A 22,461-nucleotide genomic window follows, 5' to 3' on the forward strand; every position below is an offset into this window, starting at 1 on the left:
ATCTATAGAGCCAAATCCCATCTTTACATATAACAGTTTCAATACAAACCTTCTCAACTGAAACCAGTGGAGTTACTCCAGCATCACACTGGTTCAAAAGAGCACATCATCTTTTCCAGAATATTTTAATAGTCTGTACTGCCATTTTCTTAAGGGACTGTATGAAAGTGAACACTGAGGAACCTACAACTGCACTTAGTCTGTTTGCTAATAGAGACAATATAAATGGTTCAAATACAATATTTGACTGTGAAAGTATGCCTTGATGACATGCCATTCAAAGAATGTTTGCATTATGAACTAGACAACCAAATTGAACAGAGGTTTATATTAGGTTAAATGCCACAGAAATCACACAAGGGATAAAAATAACCCAAAGCTAAGGTTTCCTGTGTTATCAATAGAAGGTGTCATACTTTTTAAGTCATATACAGAAAAAAGTAGAATAGGGTTACCAACCTTCCTAGGTTGTCCTGGAGTCTCCTGGAATTAAAGATTAATCTTCATGTGTTGATATCTCCAGGAATATGTCCAACCAAAACTGGCAACCCTAGAATAGAATGATAATAGTAATAAACCCTACAGTGGTAGGAAAAAAGCAAATGCCTTTATTAGATTTAAAACTTATGAGTATTGGAAAAGAGACCTACAAAAAAATACTGTCACTTTAACGGATTGTTGAAAAAATTTTTTGTATTGATATTTAAAAATATATAGGCTGTAGTTTTATTAGTTTTTGGTCAGTTGTCATCTGTTCAAGCGAAGTCTTGCAGGCAATAGCAAGCCATACCATTCTGACCTTTTCAAAATTTGAAAATTTTAGTTGCTGGCCATTCTTACCCCTTCCTCCCTGCCTGTAGCCCTAATATTCTGTGAGCAAAAGAAATATGGAATGGTCACCTATTCAAAACAAATAAATTGTAAAGGTCAAAGTAGTAAAAAAAGATTGGGGCTGTCATTTGCAAACAATACAGGGCATAATGATTATGTGGTATTACTCAGATGACAGAGAATGTAATGGAAATAGAAAATGGTAGAACTTGAATCCATTTTCATATTGGTGATTTTAGAAAATACCAATTTTAGTCCAAATTCAAGAGCATGCTTAGGGACCTGCTGTCCACAAGGGAATAGCTTAACTGGAGTTAATGAAGTACTCGTGCTTACAATTGGGCACATGCCTAAGTATCTTACTATATGAGAGTCTTAATTATTATCTTATTGAAATTCTATTCCTCCTCTGTGGTTCCTGTTGGTGGTGGCATTGTATCTGGTATACAAGATTTAAAAACAAACAAACAAACAAACAAACAAAAAAAACACACAACCCTGCATGCCCTAATGTAGTCACATAAAGCCCTGGAATAAGAGTGGAAATGTAGATCTAAAAATAAATAGTATCTGTTTATTTCCTTCAGAACTAAGATTTTTTCCCCCACCAAATTAGAACACAGTTATAATTCATCAGCAATCTCAAAATAACTAAAGTAAAATAAGAACTTGTAGGAATTTCTGATAAATACCCCCAGGCCTAATAAAAATCAATCATAGTTCCTTCATCTCCAATTATAAAGAAATAGGCTTCCTACAATAAGACATTTAAAGAGAACAAACATTGAATGGGATGTCAGCTCATCTTCATATGTAAAAGGAAAATAGATATAGATTAATAAAGTTACTTTCTAAATTAAAATGTGGATTATGAAAGAAGGGAGACCCAACAAGTATGGATAAAACCACTTTGCAGTTCTTTGAAAACATTGTGAAAGATATGACAGATAGTAAGCTAGATCAAATGGATCTCAAAAGAATTTGTCTCCAAGTTCTACCTTCTTGACACAACTTTCTTTTGCTTTACTAATGTTATATGAGTGCATAAGCATGTGTTGATGTCTCTTTACCAGGCAGGAAGGCTGTTTAGGATTGTCAATTAACTATTTTTATGCATGCATACATCAAAGAATAACTTTAAGCTTAAAAATTAGATCACGAGGAACATAAAAAGATTTCCATGTCACTCAAAGTTCTGCAAACAGAGGAATAACAGTTATAATCAATGGGAAAATATTCAATAAAAATAAAGCATGTGTGCACTATAATTTGTTCTTGGTTCATAAAATCCCATCCTCTGACTGAACTCATTCTCAGAGGGCATAAATTGAATCTTAGAATTAATGTGTATTGGGCTTTTTCAGGGTTGCTTTGCATTCTTAATAGAGAGAGAAATATTTGTATTGTAAGCCAAACTCAGTCAACTTCAGATTTGACATTTCCATATCTCTTCATTAACCCCTTGTGCAAAAATTTAGCAAACCTTGACAAAAAAAAAAAAAAATGTGGAAACTGCTAGAAGACTGATGAATCTTTAGCCTCACTAACAGCCTTCCGCTTGTGGGTCCCTCCCACCTGAAGATACATTTATCATTGTGGATATATTCATAACTTCTAGGGATAACAATCAAATATCATAATTGGACTGTCTCATGGCTTCATTCATCTCAAATTATCTAATGTAAGAAAGGACTGGCTATAGTTCTTTTTGATGGATAGAGTAGATGGGGTGAGGAGTATAGTGAAACTCCCCCCTTGGAGTTTTAGGCTTTGTTAAATCTCCTCTGAAGTTTCAATTGTTTATGCCATATTTTACTTTCTCGTCTGAATTATTCTGAAGTGTTCTTGGCACTAATAATTGTGTACTGCATTCCACCACAGAGGTGCATGCATTTCAGTAACATACAAAGCAATTATATATCATGCATGCAAGCTTGCACACAAAGAAATCACCCTGGAATTTTTTTCCCAGATAAAAAGCTGTGTAAACTAGTAGTATACAGTAGGTACTATTAGCAAACAGTAACGAATTTATGAGGCTTCCCTAAAAGTGTCTCTGAAGTGATATGTGTTTGCTGGAGTCTGAATCTCTGGTGAACAACATGCTATATCTCTAATAAAAGGTCAATAATTTGTTCTATGGGGCTCACATAGCATCCATCTGGAAACAGAATGTATTACACTCAGGTGTACATAATAGAAAAAATATACTGTGGATTAAATATCCTGGGGGGATTGTACTATCAAAACTCAGTTTTAAGGTCAAATAACATTTGATTACAACACTTAGAGGATTGCCCTGATTTCTAAGTAAAATGAAAGAGTGAAGAAACCTCAGTGGATCCCATATATTTTAATATGGTCTTAACATACACACATAAGTTAGAAGTATAAATTCTTGTTTATAGCTTTATTCTCAGCTCTCATGCTTTTCATAACTCATTTGAGAAATTTGTGGCCCTAATGGGGGATGAACAAGTCTAACTTGATCCATATCCTAAGTTGCAAAAGTAATATGAAAAGGTCACATAATGGAAACAAATCGTGGTGTCTGAACCTCGTATAAGGTTATAAACGTAGCCTCGTCAAACCCATTCCAATCAGAGGACAACATACCATAGGCAGATACATTGATTAGTGATCTGTGTGTTTGGTTTTTTAGTCCTTTGTTTTTAAATGATGAGTTTGGTATATTAAACGCAGCTTCACAACCTTTTTTGTTTGGCTTAGTAGAAAATGACATGAATAAGAGCGTTCAATGACCAAAAAAGCTGCAATGCAGTAAGGACCAAATTCTACCAACATAATAAGAGTCAGTTTTTCTGGCTTTTGTACACCTGACAAGGGGGAGTTTAGAATGTTGTGGAATTAGAGAGTCATAGGGCTGGAAGAGACCTCAGGAGGTCATCAAGTCCAGCCCCCTGCCCAAAGCAGGACCAACCCCACCTAAATAATCCCAGCCAGGGCTTTGTGAAGCCAAGACTCAAAAAACCTCTAGGGATTGAGATTCTACCGCTTCCCTAGGTAACCCATTCCAGTGCTTTACCACCCTCCTAATAAAAGAGTTTTTCCTAATATCCAACTTCAAGCTTCCACACGAGACCATTACTCCTTGTTCTGCCATCCATCACTATTAAGAACAGCTTCTCTCCATCTTCTTCAGAACTTCCCTTTAGAAAGTTGAAGGCTGCTATCAAAGCCTCCCTCACTCTTCTCTTCTGCAGACTAAATAAGCCCAAATCCTTCAGCTTCTCCTAAGTCAAGTGCTAAAGCCCCTTAATCATTTTGGTTGCCCTCTGCTGGACCCTCTCCAATGCGTCCACATCCTTTCTGTAGTGGGACACCCAGAACTGGATGCAATATTCCAAATGTGGCCTCATTAATGCTGAATAAAGGGGAATATCACTTCTCTAGATCTGCTGGCAATGCTCTTCCTAATGCACCATTAGCCTTCTTGGATACAATGGCACACTGTTGACGCATATCCTGATTCTCACCCACTGTAATTCCCACATCCTTTTCTGCTGAACTGCTATTTAGCCAGCCGGTCCCCAACCTGTAACAATGCTTGGGATTCTTCCATCCCTAGTGCAGGACTCTGCCCTTGTCCTTGTTGAACCTCATCAGATTTCTTTTGGCCCAATTCTCTAATCTGTCTAGATCACTTTGGACCCTATCCCTGCTCTCCAGCGTTATCTACCTCTCCCCCTAGCTTAGTGCATAACACAGTTACCAGTGTACATTGGGCAGAGAATTTTATAGGAATTATGTAAATATCATTACTGAAAAGCATGCACATTCTCTGGCACAAATATCTGTAATATTGTAAATGTTAAGGACCAATCAAGTTATCACTGGTATGCACTAAACATGGCTTTTGGATTACATAGCTCTTAACTTGGACTTCATAATTGAAAGCTGAGATTTTCATAGTTGCCAAGAGAGTTAGATATGCACTTCTCATTAGTTTCTAATTAGCATTGAGAACCCCATCTAAAATTGTTATTATAAGTAACATAAAAGAACTACCGGTATGTAAAATTAACTTCCTATTCGGAAACCTCTTTGTACATTAAAACAATTTTCCCACTATGTTTGTGGACTGTCTCAAAAGGGGCCAAAAATCACAGGACAAAAACAATTTTATAGGCTCTAATAAATGAAGCTGCACTTTGCCCTAGAACAGGGGTGGGAAACATTTTTTGGGACAGGGGCCACTGACCCACAGGAAAAAAAAAAATCAGTCAGAAGCCGCAAACAATTGAGAAGCAAAAACTCCCCTAGCCCCTCACTGATGTGACCCCACACCGAGAAGGAGAAAGACTCCCCCACATTCTTCTCCCATACCAGAGTTTGGGGGGCAGCCTAGTAGATTTTGCATGCTCCAGCCTTGCAGTAGAGCAGTAGGGGCACTGAAGCATCAGCATGGTCTCCCCAAGGCTGGGGTGGGCCCTGAGCCTAGGGGACCAGTTCCAGGCAAGCCAGAGGCCACATCCAGCTCCCAGGCCTGAGATTTCCCACCTCTGCTCTAGAAGTAATGAACTCAATATTTTTAAAGTATGATATGGTAGTTAGGGCTCTTTCTACACATGTGGGTGAGTGCAGGATTCCTGAAATAACACTAAGAATTATTTTAACAGGAAAATGGCAAAGCAGGATCAGTAATGTGGTAGTCAGTGCTTAATTCATTCTGGCAGAGATCAGAGCAGTCAAGAGAAGGAAGAGCAGTGTTGTGAGGGCCCATCAAATATCCATGATATTCATATTGGACATATTCTCTGCCCATGAAAAGTCTTGCTAACAAAAATTCACTTCTAGAAATTCCCTTGGGAGCAAAAAATAAAGAGGTCATGGATACAAAAGCAAATGTTTAACTATGTTTGAATAAATCCCTATAACTTTTTTTTCCAGCATTAGAACAATGAATGCGACTCCGGACTACTAATCTATGTAGGTAGTAGCTGATGGGAATTACATCCTTGAAGCAGGTGACAAGCCAGGCAAAAGGACCAGGGGAGCAGAGTATTGTCTGATTAGGGCTCAAGTACCAGCATCAGTTATTCACCAGCTGTCTCAACAGCTTCATCAAGATGATTATAGAGGAGACTAATTAATAAACTTCACAGGTGAGAGTTTAGGAGGCAAAGGACCCAATAACCATAGTCACTTTTTGGAATTGGTCTAAGAAGGATCTGAACCATTTCATGTTGTTTTTGGTCACCCTACAGTTTGTCAGAGGTGGGAACAGGAGTATTTCGTGATGAACAGTATCAAAAAGAGTTACAAATTTTTGTTAAAAATAATATAGGTCCGTCTACACTGACAACTTCTAAGCTAGCAGGCACTTATAAGGAGAATGTGCTCATGCCATTTTATTTTTCACATGTACTATAATCAAAAGTTTGCTGAAAACTTTGTGCTTTCTGATACCTTTCTTCTCACCCATGTGGACGTACATAGCCATTTAGATGCTCTCTATAGTAGGACTGATGGCTTACACTGAAGCAACTCTGCAGTGACGACCACTGGGACTATGTTTTAAATGCCTCGATGCTTATATTTACATATTTTCCATTTATACATTTTTTGAAGTGAACAAACTATTTATGCTGGCCTGGTGTCATTTTTACACTATTATTTGTCTAAATTACTGAAGTTTAGATATCAGCCTGTAACAAATCTGATCTCTATATCTCCAAGCTTTGGTGAGGTTCAGATCCAGATGCAAACTTTGTGACTGAAACCTATCTTTGTTTAATTTAATTGCATAGCCTTATTCAAAACTTGGTATGTCCTGTTTTGGCCCTTCCCCCAATATGGACAGACATTATCAAGGCAGTGAACCAAACTAAATCCTATATATTAAAGGAAACCACTTCAAGCCAGGTGGTATAATAGCACCTCCCTGCATCCCTAGTTCCAGAATCTATAGATCCGCTGCCAGCAAATGGAAATCTGACGACTGAATAAAGTATCTATGTCTCTATGGGCCTCTAAACTTACTCCCATTGCAGATGGAAGCAGGAAATGAGGCAGACTAACAGTTATATTTCCAGTCCATAGATACATTCCAATTGATTCAATGTCAATTTGCCATTTACTTCTGCAGGTGCAAGAGCACATCCTAACACTGTGAATAAGCAACTTGATTTTTTTAAGCTTTTCTAAACCAAGACCATAAACCTTTTCAGGTTAGCTCACTCTCAGACTCTCCAGACTAAATATGAGAAGATCTTGGCCTATGTAAGTAATGTGCAATTAGCATTTAAATCTACTGTGCCTCTGAAAATTGTGCAGTCCAAGTACCCTGCATTTTACAATGCCCAGGAGATCAACCTTCAGAAAGTAAAGGTCATCAGTTTATATTTGCAAATCAACACACACACAGCTTTAGGTACCAATTTTCAGAACATTAGATGCCACTTGAATGCATGGATCCACTCACTTACTATAAATTGTAGGTCTAAAAAATTGAAAATAAGGCTTTTGTCACTACCATTTACTAAAATTCTTTACATTCGACGGTGTACTTTGAAAACAGATGGAAAACATTACTTACAATTAAACTTATTTCTATATTCAGAGAAAGTAAGGGGATTGCTTTACTTTTTCCTCCACAATAAACTTACATTTATTTCATAATAATCTGCATGAAGTCCTTAAAACAGACTTTCATTAAGAACCTCAAGTGATATTTCTTTATTATTATCCTTAGTATTTTCCAACTTTGCCTTTGATCCTTTTGTATTCCAGTAATGCCAAATGTTTAAATCCTTACAGAATTCAACAGTTAAGAAAAAAGATTTAGCTTAACAAAAATGCTAACACTCTTCCTCCATAAATCTATGCTTTCATGATTAGAGATGAAAGAAAAACCTGTATTTTTAAAAGAAATAAAATATGATTAAAGATCAGTATGTGACTCAATGATGAAAAGGAAATTATTCCCTAACTGTTTCAAAATAGTATGAAAATAGATAATTTAGAATAATTGCTTTAACAATTGTCTCATTGTAAGGCAGTAATGTTTTAAAGTAATTTAAAATATATCAATTTTTGACTTTTCAGAAAGGTAAAAGGCAATCGATATGAACCACAATTTAGAAAACATTTCTGCTCCAATAATGAAATTAACACAAATTATTTGTTATAGTACTGACAGACATATGTGCAAAGAGCTCATATTGTGAACAATGTACCATCCTCTGCAGCATTCAGAACAGTTTTAATAATTGCCAGTAAATTCACCACCTCTAAAAGTCTTTTCTTTATCTACGAAATGCTAAAGTGCAAGTTTCCAAACATTGCTCTTCTAGTGACGCTTAAACCTAATCTCCAGAGAATAATGTTCAATCACTATGCTCTTTCAATCCTTGAGTTTTCTTCTGAGACTGCCAACAAGGATGGTGGCAAAAATACATTGTTACAAAGTTGGATATACAGAAATCACCTTGGACTAAAAAGCCTTTAATTGTTCATGCAGCTTTTAAAGGGACAAAGGCCACAAGATAAAGGTGGATTTAAAGGATTATATTTGCACCACCTTTGCAGATAATTTACATTTCAACACAAAATAAAACAGTTGCTTGGCATTCAGTTATTTGAGGGGATAGGTCATAGGGAAGTTAATTGCTGAATAGGTCATAGAAAAGTTAAATTGTGGAAAAAGATTTCACAATTAAGTGGGCAGAACCAAGTGACATCATGTTCTGTAGTAGGTGCCTAATTCTCTTTGACTAGTATCATTCAGGGTGGTCTGCAAAGGATGTGTTATGCTCTCCCATCCTTTCTCCTTTATTTATGATGTCCTTGAAGATTTACTGGGTCTTTAACTCCGTTAATGTTTGTTTTTCTTCCTTTAAATCATTGCTTTCAGGTGGGATTTTCTCCCAGGGCAGCCTGCATACTGAACCCCTTATCCCAGCCCCACCTGAGAGCAATGATTTAAATGAAGAAAAACAAATATTAATTGAGTTAACGATCCAGGTAAATCTTTAGTAAAGTATAACTGTCCCTGCTAGCAGTCCACTCCCTTTCAATATTACAAAGAACAATCACATTCCAGGCACATCCCATTGTTCTGGTACAATGAACCTCTTACCTTGCTTTAAGTCATTATAATAGGAAGCTGCATACCAAATTTGGTAGCCCTAGTACTTACTATTTAGGAGGAGTTCATGAATAAATGGATGGACAGATTCACTCACAGGCAGACATATTCTTTCAAATATATAGTAGATAATGTTGCAAAGGTGAGAGCTTGGTATTTTTGCTTTTTTCACCTACAATAGCCTTAGCCACATTGAAAAAAACACACACACATGCATGCAAGCCAGAATAGGCAGGACTGCTGTAGACACCATTAAGGTTGCCAGGTGTCTGGTATCGAACCAGACAGTCCATTATTTTCACCTCCTGTCTGGTAAAAAAATTCAGAAAATACCAGACACTTAAAATGTCTGGTATTTTCTGATTTTTTCCTGGCCAGGAGGTGAAAATCCCAGGCTCTCCAGATCAATATGGAGGCAGCCTGGCAACGCTAGTGCTTAACAAGGAGCTGTCCATCCCAGCGCAGGGAGGCAAGATGGCAGGCGGTCACTGGCAGCCTATTACAGTGAAAAAGCCTCAGCACGTGGTTTTTAAAGGGGCCATGGTGGTTGATTTTTTTTTTCTTAACTACTTTTTCCTGGCGTGCTTTTTTTTCCTTGTTTGGTATTTTTTCTGAAACCATCTGGCAAACCTAACATGATTTGTACAACAGCTGCCTGAAGCTGGGAAAGGCGCATGGGTTCAGAGCCTTTCCACATCTGCATAGAAAATAGATTTTTATTCTGTCCTGTTCTTAGAGTGACACACAAAATTAGCTACAATACTTCAGAAATGCAATACAGTATAACAATATAATACAAGAGTCTGGCTAATAATTTAGGGAGGTATTGTTAAAAGTCAGGGAAGTGTCAATCCCAGTGAAGATCAGTGGGAGTTGGTCACCTACCTGCCCTTTTTGTCTCTGAAAATTTTCTCCATACCATTGAAACATACTTACTCCTGGTGTCTGCCATTCTGTAAACTTTACAGAATGGCAGACACGTGTAAACTAACAATCCATTGGAGAATGTCTATGGACCTACCTGCTTTTTGTTATGTTAGTATTAGAAGACAAGCAGACACTCACCACCACAGAATTTGGTGAGAGATAAATATTTTACAAGAGATCACAAAAAACTGCTCTGAGGTCTTGCTATGAAAATTTAGTATAAAAGATTAGGCCCTTTTGTAAAAATAATAGAAAGTCACTGGCAAAATGACAATGGAGCTATCAGCGTGGAGGCGATAATTCAGACACTGACTAAAACTGAAATGGGTCAGGAAAGAATAGAGAATAAGGGCAGGAATAAGCCTGATTCATATCTGGATAAAACAAAGTATTACTTAGCACAGCTGGAAATAGACTTTGATGTAAGATTACAGAAAGTGCAAGGAGAGGTTGAAGCTTTGAACGTTACCCTGCAGTTAGCAGTAATGGAGGGTGAAATGAGCGCTATCTATATGGGTTTCTACCCCTTTGTAATCAAGAATTATTGGTTGGCTGTCTCCTCAAAAAGTCATGCTTCCTGAGACAGGCACAAAACCCATGTACTTATGATGATAAAGGATGCTGAGCTAAAAATTTTGCTTGTAAATTATAGAACATTAAAATCCCTTTTTTAAGACAAAGAAAATAGAAGCTGAGCGATCAAACAAAAGCAGTAAAGTAACCACTTTATAACACTAAAAATAGGAAAAGGTAACCTGTACCATCGTGACACTATTGTTTTAGGCTCATCTCATTGTGTGTCTATCACTGGTGCTCAAATAAGAAACTGGGCAGGGAACTTGCTAATTCCTTCAGTATCATTCACAGTCCCTCTGGGCAAGCGTTGAGCCACAATCTGGCCCACAGTAGAAGTGCTTAGTCTTCAAAGTTGCCTAGGGGAATGAGAAAGGGGCAAGAATCCTGCTCATTACCATGCACAGCCTCCCTGCATCTTTCCTGCAGCTGTGTGGGGTTAAGTAAGAGGTCTGCTTCTGGAGTGGTGCAATGATAATCATCTCTTATTCAGGGTTAGCTGTAAAAGCCGAATCTCCCTCTGAGTTACTAATCCCTACTTGATTGTCATATACATAAGCTGAGTTAAGCAGCTACCCTACCAGAGTCTGGCACAGAATACCATGCATTTAGCAGAGGTGGAACAAGTGTAACCAAGCACAGATGTGGGTGTTCAGTGCCATTGAAAAATCAGGCCAAAGACATCCAAAACCACAGGTGTCCAAAACAGTAGATGCCTTGAAAATGTGGCTGCAGGCCATGTTGCCAGTCAAACATCAGATTTATGACAGAGCCAAGAACAGAACCAGACTCTTTTCCTTGCCTTAACCACAAGACTATACTTGTCTCTTTCTGGGCACATCTACACAGCAGGACTAAAGTTCAATTAAGCTATGCAACTTGAGTTACATCAATTGCATAGCTGAAGTCGAAATAGCTTAATTTGGCTTTTGGTGCTGTCTACACAGCAGGAAGTCAAAGAAAAAACACTCTTCCTTTGACTTCCCTTCCACCTCATAAAATAAGGGTTACCAGGAGTCAGATTAAGAAGTCCTCCAGTTCGCCACTATTTCAAAATAATGACTTGTAGTGTAGTCACACTGAGTTATTCCAAAATAATGTTGTTATGTAGACATAGCCTCAGAGGCAAGATCTTAGCGTTTCTATCTTGGCTGAAAAAGATGAAAGGAGGTTAGCCTGTGATCAAGCAGGTAGCAGATATGACTTTAGGTCCCACATCAGCTTCTTGTGTCTGATACTGTAGAGTGGGGTGTTTATCTCATTAACTACAGTGAAAACGTATGTTGTCAGAGCTGCAATCCTCCAGGCTAAAGCCTGCTTACAAGTTGCCATTGTTGGCATAAAGCCCTGGGGGCACAGTGGACGTTTCAAGGATGAGCAGGGGCATATTCAGAGTATTCTGCTTATGGAAAGGACTGAGTATTAGCTGGCATTCTCTGTGAGACCAGGTGAGTCAGTATCGTTTAAAAGAGTCCTTAGCTTGCACTCCAGAATGCTGAGGAAATTTTCCCCCTCTACCAGCTGTAAGATTCAAGAACAGAAAGGTACCATAGAACCCCTTTTCCATATGCTCAGTACATCTGAAGATCTAACTTAGACTTGCAGGTATATGACTTTCATATGTTTTAGAGTGCACAGAGGGCCAGGTCACAAAGGAAAACTACTCAATGCAGCTGACTTCCTAGTTCCAGTCTACCCTCCAAAGCAAGATACCAAAGGTCCATTGAAGAAAATTAAAAAAAAAAGCCAACCTCTTACAAAAGGTCCCTTTTATAAACTGGATATCAAAGCAAAAATAATTCTGCTTCAGCAGACCTCCCAGGGTCTATGGACTAGCTACAAATATAACCACAGAGTGAGCTATGGGCTTCATTTCTAGAACAGCACAATTAGACTCATGGGCATTGGACAGTAGTGTCCTAGCAGCTTCCTGGCCCCTAAAAGCTGACCTTATATTGACCCCTTTATTAGCAATGATATGCAGCTTCCCCAAAGAGACCTAGCTATGCTTCCTGGACTCTTCAGATTTGAGAAGAAAATAGTTCTGGGTTCAAGCACTGTGGATGTTATCTATTCCCACCGTGCCTTTCATATGGAACATGTACATTATACATATGATTTTATTTGAAATGAAATATTTTTTAACTAATCAGTCAGTTTCACATGAGTCTTACAATTGATCTTGAAGGAAAACACCCATCAACAGGTACATTTCACAGGCATTCAGAACTGTTTTTGCTCACTTCCTGGTATTTCAGAGACTTCTGAAATCACTTTTACAAAAATGCAAGTTACACCCAACTATAAATTAATTAGCCTTCACATGATGCATGAGAGTATAGGGACAGGAGTCTCCCCTTTCTTCCATCTACTTTACACCAGTATAACTGATTTCATTGGAGCTATTCCTGATTTATTACAGAATGAAATCAGAATCATGACCAAACTGTACAAAAAGTTAAAGAACATACATGCTTCAACTTATATGCCAATGTACCCTAGGACTGCCATATTGAAGGCCACATTCTTGTCTAAAAGTTTACACATCAGTCATTTTTACTCTACAACTGCAGCATTGACTTCTTTGGGCTGTGGCACTCTCAGAAAGAAAAGATTTGGATATCTTTTACCTTGTGATACTTTTAGCCATGTTTTCTCAGGAAGAGCAACAGAGTTTGCAGCTAACTGTTGGACTCCATTTTGAATGAGGCAGGGGGGTTACTATTTGTATCTTCATTCAGCCCCACCTAATGTTAGAAATGTAGTATTACCCACTGACAGTGCATGGAAACCTGGTGGTTGCTGAGTGGTTAGAAATAATGAGGAATGGAGCCACAGTCTTCAGCCCTATGCATTTGCTATGTAATCTGGAATTTGAGGCTCTATTCAGCATCTTGCTCCAGCTGTAAGAGTTTATTCCACTTTAGGAATTATTGCGTGATCAGGGTGGCATTTACAGGGGAGGTCTTGGAAGTGTACTAGGATTGCCAGATGGTTTCAACAAAAATACCGGACACACTTTACATTACATCACAATCTACATTACATCTTATTTAGAAAATATCAGACATTTATATGTTCTCATTTATATTTTCTCAATTTGTTTCCCAAACAGAAAGCTCAAATACTGGAGTGTCCGGTTCAAAACCGGACACCTGGCAACCCTACCTGCCACTTTAGGCACTACTGTTATTCACAAAACCTCTCTGTTCAGCTCTGCCTAACCCTGTTGGTGCATATATATCCACTGTTAAAGTGCCTCAGTTTTGGTATCTGGCCACATGCTGCTGACACTGCTCAGCAGCTAGGTACCCAATTCATGCCTAGGTCCCATTGGGATTCACAAATAATGAGTTTCCCTGCATAGCTTGCCTTCAAGGCCCAATGTGGTATATGTACTCTGAACCCATACAAACTGGCCAGGGGAGGAACTTGTGCCCTCCCGTTAGCTCAGTACTTTCACCTGCACTGGGGAAACCCTAAGTTCAATGCAGAACAGAAAGCTGGGTGTTTCATTAATGGTCCCTAACCACTGACCTAGTAAATCACACACACAGTTCTTTTCTGTGGCCCAATGCAGGCTAAATTATTTACATGTCTTGGCATAGCTTCAACAAGAGAACCTGCTCTATCACTTCTCCATAATTCTAGCTAAGGTACCCACCTGGTTCAATTCCCTGCACCTTAGCAGTGGGTGGGGGGCAGAGTTGAGAAATCAAACTCAGGTCCCCTGCATTCTGAACAAATGGGTAAAAGGTAAGAAGTTAGAATTTAGCTCTACTTAGATTTCAGCTCAAGCATGCTAATCTTCTTGCCCTTAGAGGATTTTATGAATGGGTGACTATTTCACTACTTATTACTGGGACTTTGTAACAAAAATTAATGTATTGTTGTTCCTTCTTTGATCTGAGTCAAATTTCAGGGCTCTAGAGAGGTAGATAGAAATTGGTGATAGGCATTTCTTTGATGCAGTTTTGTTTATTTACAAATCATGGACAATACCCTGTGTCTCTGAAGGCAGAAGAAGCAAATAGCACAAAGGATTTCTTTTGTTCACAGCACCAAGAGCAAAATTTTCAGCCTTTACACCAAGTCAAAAACCTCTCTCCAAGTTTATTCCAGGGTCAGACACCATGCTTCCAGCTACTTTTTCAGGTTCTCTGTGTATTTTCCTGTTTTCCTGTGTTCTGACCTCTCTCTCTTTTATCTCTACCCAAAAATATTCAGGAAAAGTTCCTATTCCCTTTCTCTTAAGTTCATGCCTATCAATCTCAATGAGTTCTTAATTCAGAGTTGAACAGTAAGTGGTCCAAGGGGCAGATGAGTTTCACTGCTGGTGGGCTGCCAAATGCTTTATTTACCTGAGCATCTGCAGGTACAGCCATTCTTAGTTCCCATTGGCTGTGGTTTGTTGTTCCCAGATACAGGAAGTAGTGCAGGCCGGGCCACCATTTCTAGTAGCCACCATTGGGAGAGCCAATGGGAGCTGTGAAGCTACATCTATACTGTACTCTCTGGTGGAAGTAAATATGCAAATGAGGTGAAGCAGTGAATATCACCATGCCTCATTTGCATACTTAATTAGTTGCCATTTTTGCACAAGAGGCTTTTGCGCAAAACCCCCCTCTTGCGCAAGAGCTGTTCTGCCGGGGAAAAAAGCGGCAGAACAGCTCTTGCACAAGAGGGGGCTTTTGTGCAAAAAGAAGAGATGTAGATGGCTCCTTTTTGTGCAAAAGCCCCTTGCACAAAATGGTGGCTCATTAACTATGCAAATGAGGCACAGCAATATTCATCACTTCCTCATTTGTATATTTTATTGCGCAAAAGAGCGCAGTATAGATGTAGCCAGAGTATCCATATCTGTGGATACTCAGGTAAATAAAGTATTTGGCCACCCCTAGGTGGCAAATCCTGATGAATCTCATCCAGCTTGCAGGCTGCTTATTGAGCAGGGTCTTAACTGAACCATTTACAGTACTGTAATGGACCAGATGGCTCATTACTCTGGGAATAAGTATCAGAAGGGTCGACATGTTAGTCTGAATCTGCAAAAACAAGAAGTCCTGTTGCACCTTATAGACTAACAGTTTTATTGGAGCATAAGCTTTCGTGGGCATCTGATGAAGTGATTCTTTACCCAGGAAAGCTTATGCTCCAATAAATCTGTTAGTCTATAAGGTACCACAGGATTTACCATTGTTTTTACTCTGGGAATCTTTCCACCACTCTGTCTGATGTAGAGGGAAAGGGTTTATCTAGCATTGTCCATTTCAACATCCACCAGCACAGAGCTTCTTAATCTGCAGAATGCAGGAGAACAAGAAATATGCTGATATCAAAAGGAACCTGTCTCTACAGTCAGATTGTGGCTAATGCAAGAGCAAGAGCATCAGGTTAGGGACAGCAGCAGCTAGCATCTGGCTATGAAGGGAAGGCTACGGAGCAAACAATTTGAAATTTAGGGCTGGAAGTTTGAGAGTTTACAGAGATGAATCCTTCTGTTGGCAGGGGACCAGCAGGAGAAACAGATGAAGCCATGAATATGAAGTAGAGAGGCTGCAATGGAAAATGTTTTTATACCCTTGCACCATACTGCCCCTAGGGGCTGCATTAGGAACTTTTGCTTTGATTACCTTGGTCATTATAGTTGTAAGTATTGTCCCTAAAGTATTTGCACTATTTAATTTCTTGCAGCCCCAGTAAAGGAATTATCTGTTTCTAGTAGCTAGTGAATATTTATGGAAACCTGCTGTCATCCGGAGAACCTAATGCTTGGAGCACATACGGTTACTCTTCTCCAAGCTTGTGATAGGCAGAACACTACCAGACATCAGAGGGGTTAGTGTACCAGAACACTCACAACAAGAGCTTGCATTGAGGCCAGTACAGGATATTTATGGGATTGTAAAATCCCAAGTATTGTGTCCTTTTAAAACATGGCTGTAGTCTGCACATACTGCGTACGCTGTTGCCGTAAGTCCACAGCATACATCTCCTGCTCTACACTTGTAGCATGACAAATTGCTTTAGCCCTTTTACCATTTCCATCATCCTCAAAGTCTCATGTCACCAGCTCCATCATTTCAGTAGAATAGCATTGCATGTGATGCCATTGGGAACTTATCAGTGCCCCCTCTACATTAGCCATAGATGAGAAGAGTACCAGTGAGGTATTCCTTTCCCTCATTAGCTGAGTGAACTTGGCTCCAGTGCAATCAAAGCTGCTACTTGCCCTGCAAATCTGGCACCAAGTCCAGGAACTATACTCCTGACCTGTCCACAGCAGAGACATGAGCTGTCTCATAAATCAACCATTTAAATTTGATTCTAGTAAAAACTTTACCTACACATTTTCAGGCTGGGAAGCAAAATTCTTTCCATACGAAGGAAGGAAATCAGTTCAACAATTTTTTTCTCATTTCAGTTTCACTGAATGGTCTGTTGTTACAAGCCCTCCATTCAAATGTATAAGGTTAAATATGTTCAGCCAATTGAGCAATCAGATTAGCAGAACATTCTTAAGTGCTTTATAATGACACTGAAGATCTCACTTAAACCTACAAAAAAAAAAAGGTAAGTAGGGTAATTCAATTTCAGTTGGCTCATCCCTAGTGCAATTCAGCTTATAAAATATATTTAATATGTACTGTAAAATATCGCATATGTGAACATATTACACACACACACAATATTAAAAGAATACTAAAGTTGTAAAGTCCTTCAAAGGTAGGGAATGCCAGTATTACGGTTGCCATATACCCAACAAAGAGGAGGATCCCCAGTGGGCCAGTCCGTATTCCTACAGCCTTCTAGGAAAATTACTTGGCGGCTCTTTCACAGAGCCATGAGCATGGATGTATACCTGACATGGTTCACGATCTCCCTTGACACCTGCTTCTTCTGTGGTGAGAGGGAGATTCTGGCATAAGCCTCGCTTTCGGCATCTTCACAACCTCCTCCTTAAGTTTGATTACCCCGATCTCCTGATTTACACACATCTTGTGCCTCCCTCTCCCCCCGGTCACAAGACCTTCTTGATAGCTTCCTCTGGGCACTGGCCAAGGTGGCAGTCCACAGTACTAGCAGGGAGAAGTGGAACAGGGGTATACAGTGTTTTTCTTTGTGCGACTCTGCCCTGGAGTCATGTCTCTGGGCACAGTTTCTCTGGGCTGTATTTGCTGGATACCAGTAAACCTTTGAAGAGCAGTGCTGTCCAAAGTTCTGTGCTCAGTATCCTGCTCTGGATCCCTGATTATGAACCAGATTGTGAATCTGTAACTCCCCAGTTTCATCCCTGTTTTTTCATTAGTTGTCACCATGATCATTTGATGCTTGTGGCTTCTTCCCATAGGCTGGAGGGAGGATCATTTAAATGCATCCAGCCCCACACTTGTACATCCCCAGTGTTTCAATAGATACCTTTCCCATTAGACCACCCTTTATCTTCCCTGGCTCTTGGGCTACATAATTCCAGTTTCTACAGCAAATGAGGATCCTTCTTCCAGTTTCTGTCCCAACCAGTCCGTGTCTCCTTCCACCATCCCAGCTTTTCACCCAATCTCAGTCTTCATACACATTGGATCCCACAGTTTTAGTGTTTCAGCCTCCAAGTCTTTGTTCCAATCTTTCAGACCCAGCTGTCAGCATTCTAGTCCGACTGTTATTCCTCCTTACTGCCTGGGTGCTGACATGCAGAGCACTGAGTTCTGGTGCCTGCTGCTACAGCATCCCCTGAAAGTTGGAAGGAGGAATTGAAGGGAAAATCCTGCTCAGTGCCTATATCCCTGGTTTGAAGCATGATCTGTGCACATGGGTTGTTTGATAAATTAGCAGCCAAACAGTAAAAGGTATATGGTGAATATTTGCAAACTGAGATTTTTCAAGAGCTTATTATTCAGCCAGACTTTCATAGGGTTGGCAAAAGGTGCATTTCCTGCATCTGGGAAACCCTGCCCTTACCACATTTCAAACCCTTGCTCCAAAACCTGCAGGCACTAGAGTTTCTCAGTGAAATGATTGCGAGAAGCTGGAGGGTTTTTTTAAACATGGGCAAAACAACCTATCTTTCCCCAAACTTCATCTCAGAAACATCGGAACCATTTTTAGTTGAAAACTTTTCCAGTAAATCAGCCTGAAACAGATACCCAGCATGACATTTTCTCTCCAAATGGTTAAAGTAGGACAGAATTACCCAACAATTGAAAATGCTGTCTTATAACTGGAAGAGCTGAGTAAACTTAACTATACTTAGCATCACCAATTCCAGCTATAATATGCACCAGGCACACATACGTTACTACTAATGTAATAATTCTATGCAAAATGGCTAGGAATGAAACAGGTACAAAGAAGGGTCACTAGGATGATCCGAGGAATGGAAAACCAGTCTTATGAAAGGATACTCAAGGGCTGCGCCTAGACTGGCATGATTTTCGGCAAATGCTTTTAACAGAAGTTTTTCCATTAAAAGCATTTGTGAAAAAGAGCATCTAGATTGGCACGGATGCTTTTGAGCAAAAGCACTTTTTGAGGAAAAGCATCTGTGCCAATCTAGACGCGGTTTTGCGCAAGAAAGCCCTGATCGCCATTTTCGCCATCGGGGCTTTTTTGCGCAAAACGGTTCTCAGCTGTCTACACTGGCCCTCTTGCACAAAAGCATTTGTGCAAGAGGGCTTTTTCCTGAATGGGAGAGTCATTGTATTTGTGGAAGAACACTGACAATCTTACATTAGATCATTAGTGTTCTTGTGCAAATTCAAAGTGGCCAGTGTAGACAGCTGGCAAGTTTTTCTGCAAAAGCGGCCACTTTTGTGGAAAACTTGCCAGTCTAGAGGCAGCCAAGGAGCTTGGCTTGTTTACCTTAACCATAAGAAGGCTGAGGGGAGACATGATTGCTCTCTTTAAATATATTAGAGGGATAAATATCAGGGAGGGAGAGGAATTATTTAAGCTCAATACCAATGTGGACACAAGAACAAATGGATATAAGCTGGCTGTCAGGAAGTTTAGACTCAAAATTAGACAAAGGTTTCTAACCATTAGAGGAGTGAAGTTCTGGAACAGCCTTCCAAGGGAAGTAGTGGGGGCAAAAGACCTATCTGGATTCAAGATTAAGCTAGATGGGTTTATGAAGGGGATGGTTTGATGAGATAACATGATCTTGGTAACTAATTGACCTTTCACTATCAGTGGTAAATAGGCCAATGGAGGGATGATAGGAGTTACTATAGAGAACTTTTCCTGGGTGTCTGGCTGGTGAGTCTCGCCCCACATGCTCAGGGTTCAGCTGATCACCGTATCTGGGGTCGGGAAGGAATTTTCCTCCAGGGTAGATTGGCAGAGGCCCTGGAGGTTTTTCGCCTTCCTCTGTAGCATGGGGCATGGATCACTGCTAGAGGATTCTCTGCATCTTGGGGTCTTTAAACTATTTGAGGATTTCAATATCTGAGATATAGGTGAGAGGATTATTCCAGGAGTGGGTGGCTAAGATTCTGTGGCCTGCATTGTCCAGGGGGTCAGACTAGATGATCATAATGGTCCCTTCTGACCTTAAAGTCTATGACTAGTTAGTGATAGATGCTTGGGAGCATCCACCATCCTTGTGCAGAATTATCATGTGTAACACATACTTATGGGCTGGGGGTGGAGTCCCCTTTTGTGGATTCTAGCCACAAGCTCTGCCCCGTCTGCCTGCACTGCCCTCCATGGCCATAATCCTATGAACCCCTTCATCACCCACAAGCCCTCCATCCCTTTTTCCCCCCAGCAGCCAGAGGACCCCTGAGCTGGCCAGAGGCTTGAGTACCCCACTCCTCTCAGCCAGAGGTGCTCCCAACTCCCCACCTCCCTGATGGAATCCCAAGCCAGCCATGCCACGCCTGCCCTCCTCAGGCCCCAAACCACCACAGGGAAAAGCATCTCAGACTCTTGTCTGGAAGAAGCCTTTGCTATGCCTGACTCAGATTCTGGGGCAGCAGAGGAGGTGGTGGCATTTGCTCCTCAGCTTCCTGGGTTTATCAGGAACTTCTCTAGAATTCAGGGAGATTACTGATGATAAACCCAGAAATACTGCACATTGCCACCCCAGCGCCACACTCCTGAAATGAAAAGATTGCATGAGAATTTCAGTGTTTTAAAAAGTTGTCCATGTTTATACATAAAAATGTAAAAAATACGGCAAGCACGGTACAAAGTGAGAAATGTCTCAGAAACCAGAAAGCAAACCAACCCGCACCAATTATTACTTTTATAAAGTCTCATTATTTGTAAGTCAATCACATGATATTTGGTCATAACTCATGATTGTTGAATGTTTACAGTTGCCGATATGGGATTAGCAATAGAAGTGGATGCCCAGTTTACAGTTTGCCTTGTCTCCCACAGAGAATAAAATCCTCAGAAGTATGTAGGTGATAACTCCCATTGAAATTATTTTTTTTCTGACTGTGATATGTTACTATATAAGATTTTTAACCTCATTAGTAACTCTTTTCACAGTATATCGTGCAATGTGCTAACATTGTGTGATAACCTCAGGACAGACTGCACTGAGGATGGAGCAAAATAATACTGCTGACACTTGTGCATGTAAGTAACTAACTTTACTTATGGGATTGATTCCATTGAAATCAGTGGGATTGCTTGTGTGAGCAAGTGTTGGCAGGATCAGACCAGTAGTTCTTAATTCTTATCCCTCTGGGATTAAATCAACATGTTCATGTTATTTCACCACAATTCTTTGTCTTCATGTGAAGAATAGTGGCTTAAAGCCAAGCTAGATAAAAGATTGCCATTGTGAACATCTCTACAGAATGAAGATTGATGGAGAAACTGGGGAGCTGCCTTGACCATACAAAGCATTGGAAGTGCCTTACTTTTGTTATTTTGTACAGACCTACTGGCTAACATATCTAAAAAGTCATGTTCCTAGGAACAGAAACTTTACTAGAATGCTTATTAGACACAACACTTCTTTTGAGAGGCTGGGAAAATTTTGGTTTGGAAAATATGGTCATGAAATGATAAAATAATAATAGTAAATCTTTTCATTTACATAGCTCTATACATGTTTTAAATGCTATACCAGTATTAACTATGGAGTAGTGGTAATTATGTAATGGCCTTAAGGCTCAATCCATCCCCCATTAAAATCAATGAATACAATTCCTATGATTCCAATGGCAGCCTAGTCAGGTGCTCAACAACTGAACACAGATGACTTCATGAGTCATTGATTGAGCTGGCTGACCAATACTAAATCTGTAAGAATTTATTTTTTAAGGGATTTCCTTGGCAGTATTCTTGCCCTACTATTTTCACTTTTGTGTTATTGATTTTTAGGGGGCCTTTTTCAAAACCCATTGAAATTACTCAGCAGAAGTCATTCATTAAATAAACAAGTGCACATGGAAAGCAGAAGCTAACCTCTCATGCTAAAATGCATACAAAAAGCACATTTCAATATCCATTCTAGGAGGATTTCCACCAGAAAAGTGATTGGAAGGATTACATACCTCTGATCAGGGAATACAAATGCCATGTGAAATATATATGAACAAAAACCACTCACTCTGGACATTAACGCTCATCATGGAACTGTGGCCATTCTGCCTCGAGCAAGAGGGAAAAAACAAACAAACAAGGAGTCACAGGCTTTTCCTTCTCCCACTAGATTATGCTACTCAGGAACCTGATGTTTTGGAAAAAATGCCCTACACATCCAGTATGCTGCATTCAGAAGGAGGGGTAGAAGGGAGGAGACCAGTGCTAGCTAAACCAACCATTAGCAAAATTATCTGACAGGTGTTTGTTCTTACCCAGCTGGGTGTTATTTAGTCTTGACTCAGTGAGCTTGAAATGCTTTAGATACACCTCAGGGAGTCAAGCTCCCCGCTGTTCAAATGACAGTGACTCAGTAAATGGGTTCCTTATATATGTGCCAGCATACGTTGCTTCTGCCTGCATGATTACACCTCGACTCCGACAAAAACCAGATGAGTTCCCATTAGGCAGAGAAAGAC

The 22,461-nt window shown here is 39.8% G+C and overlaps 1 long non-coding RNA gene across 1 annotated transcript in view; it reads right to left on the reverse strand.

Moving 5' to 3' along the window:
- The window catches only part of LOC142830593 (uncharacterized), a 66,005-nt gene extending 43,789 nt beyond the window's left edge, over window positions 1-22,216 (reverse strand). The window contains exons 1-2 of the long non-coding RNA XR_012905970.2: window positions 22,011-22,216; window positions 460-550 (exon numbers count right to left, since the gene is read on the reverse strand). This is a non-coding gene — a long non-coding RNA (uncharacterized LOC142830593). The remainder of the gene's footprint in view (window positions 1-459; window positions 551-22,010) is intronic.
- Window positions 22,217-22,461: the final 245 nt, after the last annotated feature.

The sequence above is a fragment of the Pelodiscus sinensis genome, chromosome 9 (assembly GCF_052426305.1).
Source record: "Pelodiscus sinensis isolate ZL-2025 chromosome 9, ASM5242630v1, whole genome shotgun sequence".
Classification (NCBI taxonomy): domain Eukaryota; kingdom Metazoa; phylum Chordata; order Testudines; family Trionychidae; genus Pelodiscus; species Pelodiscus sinensis.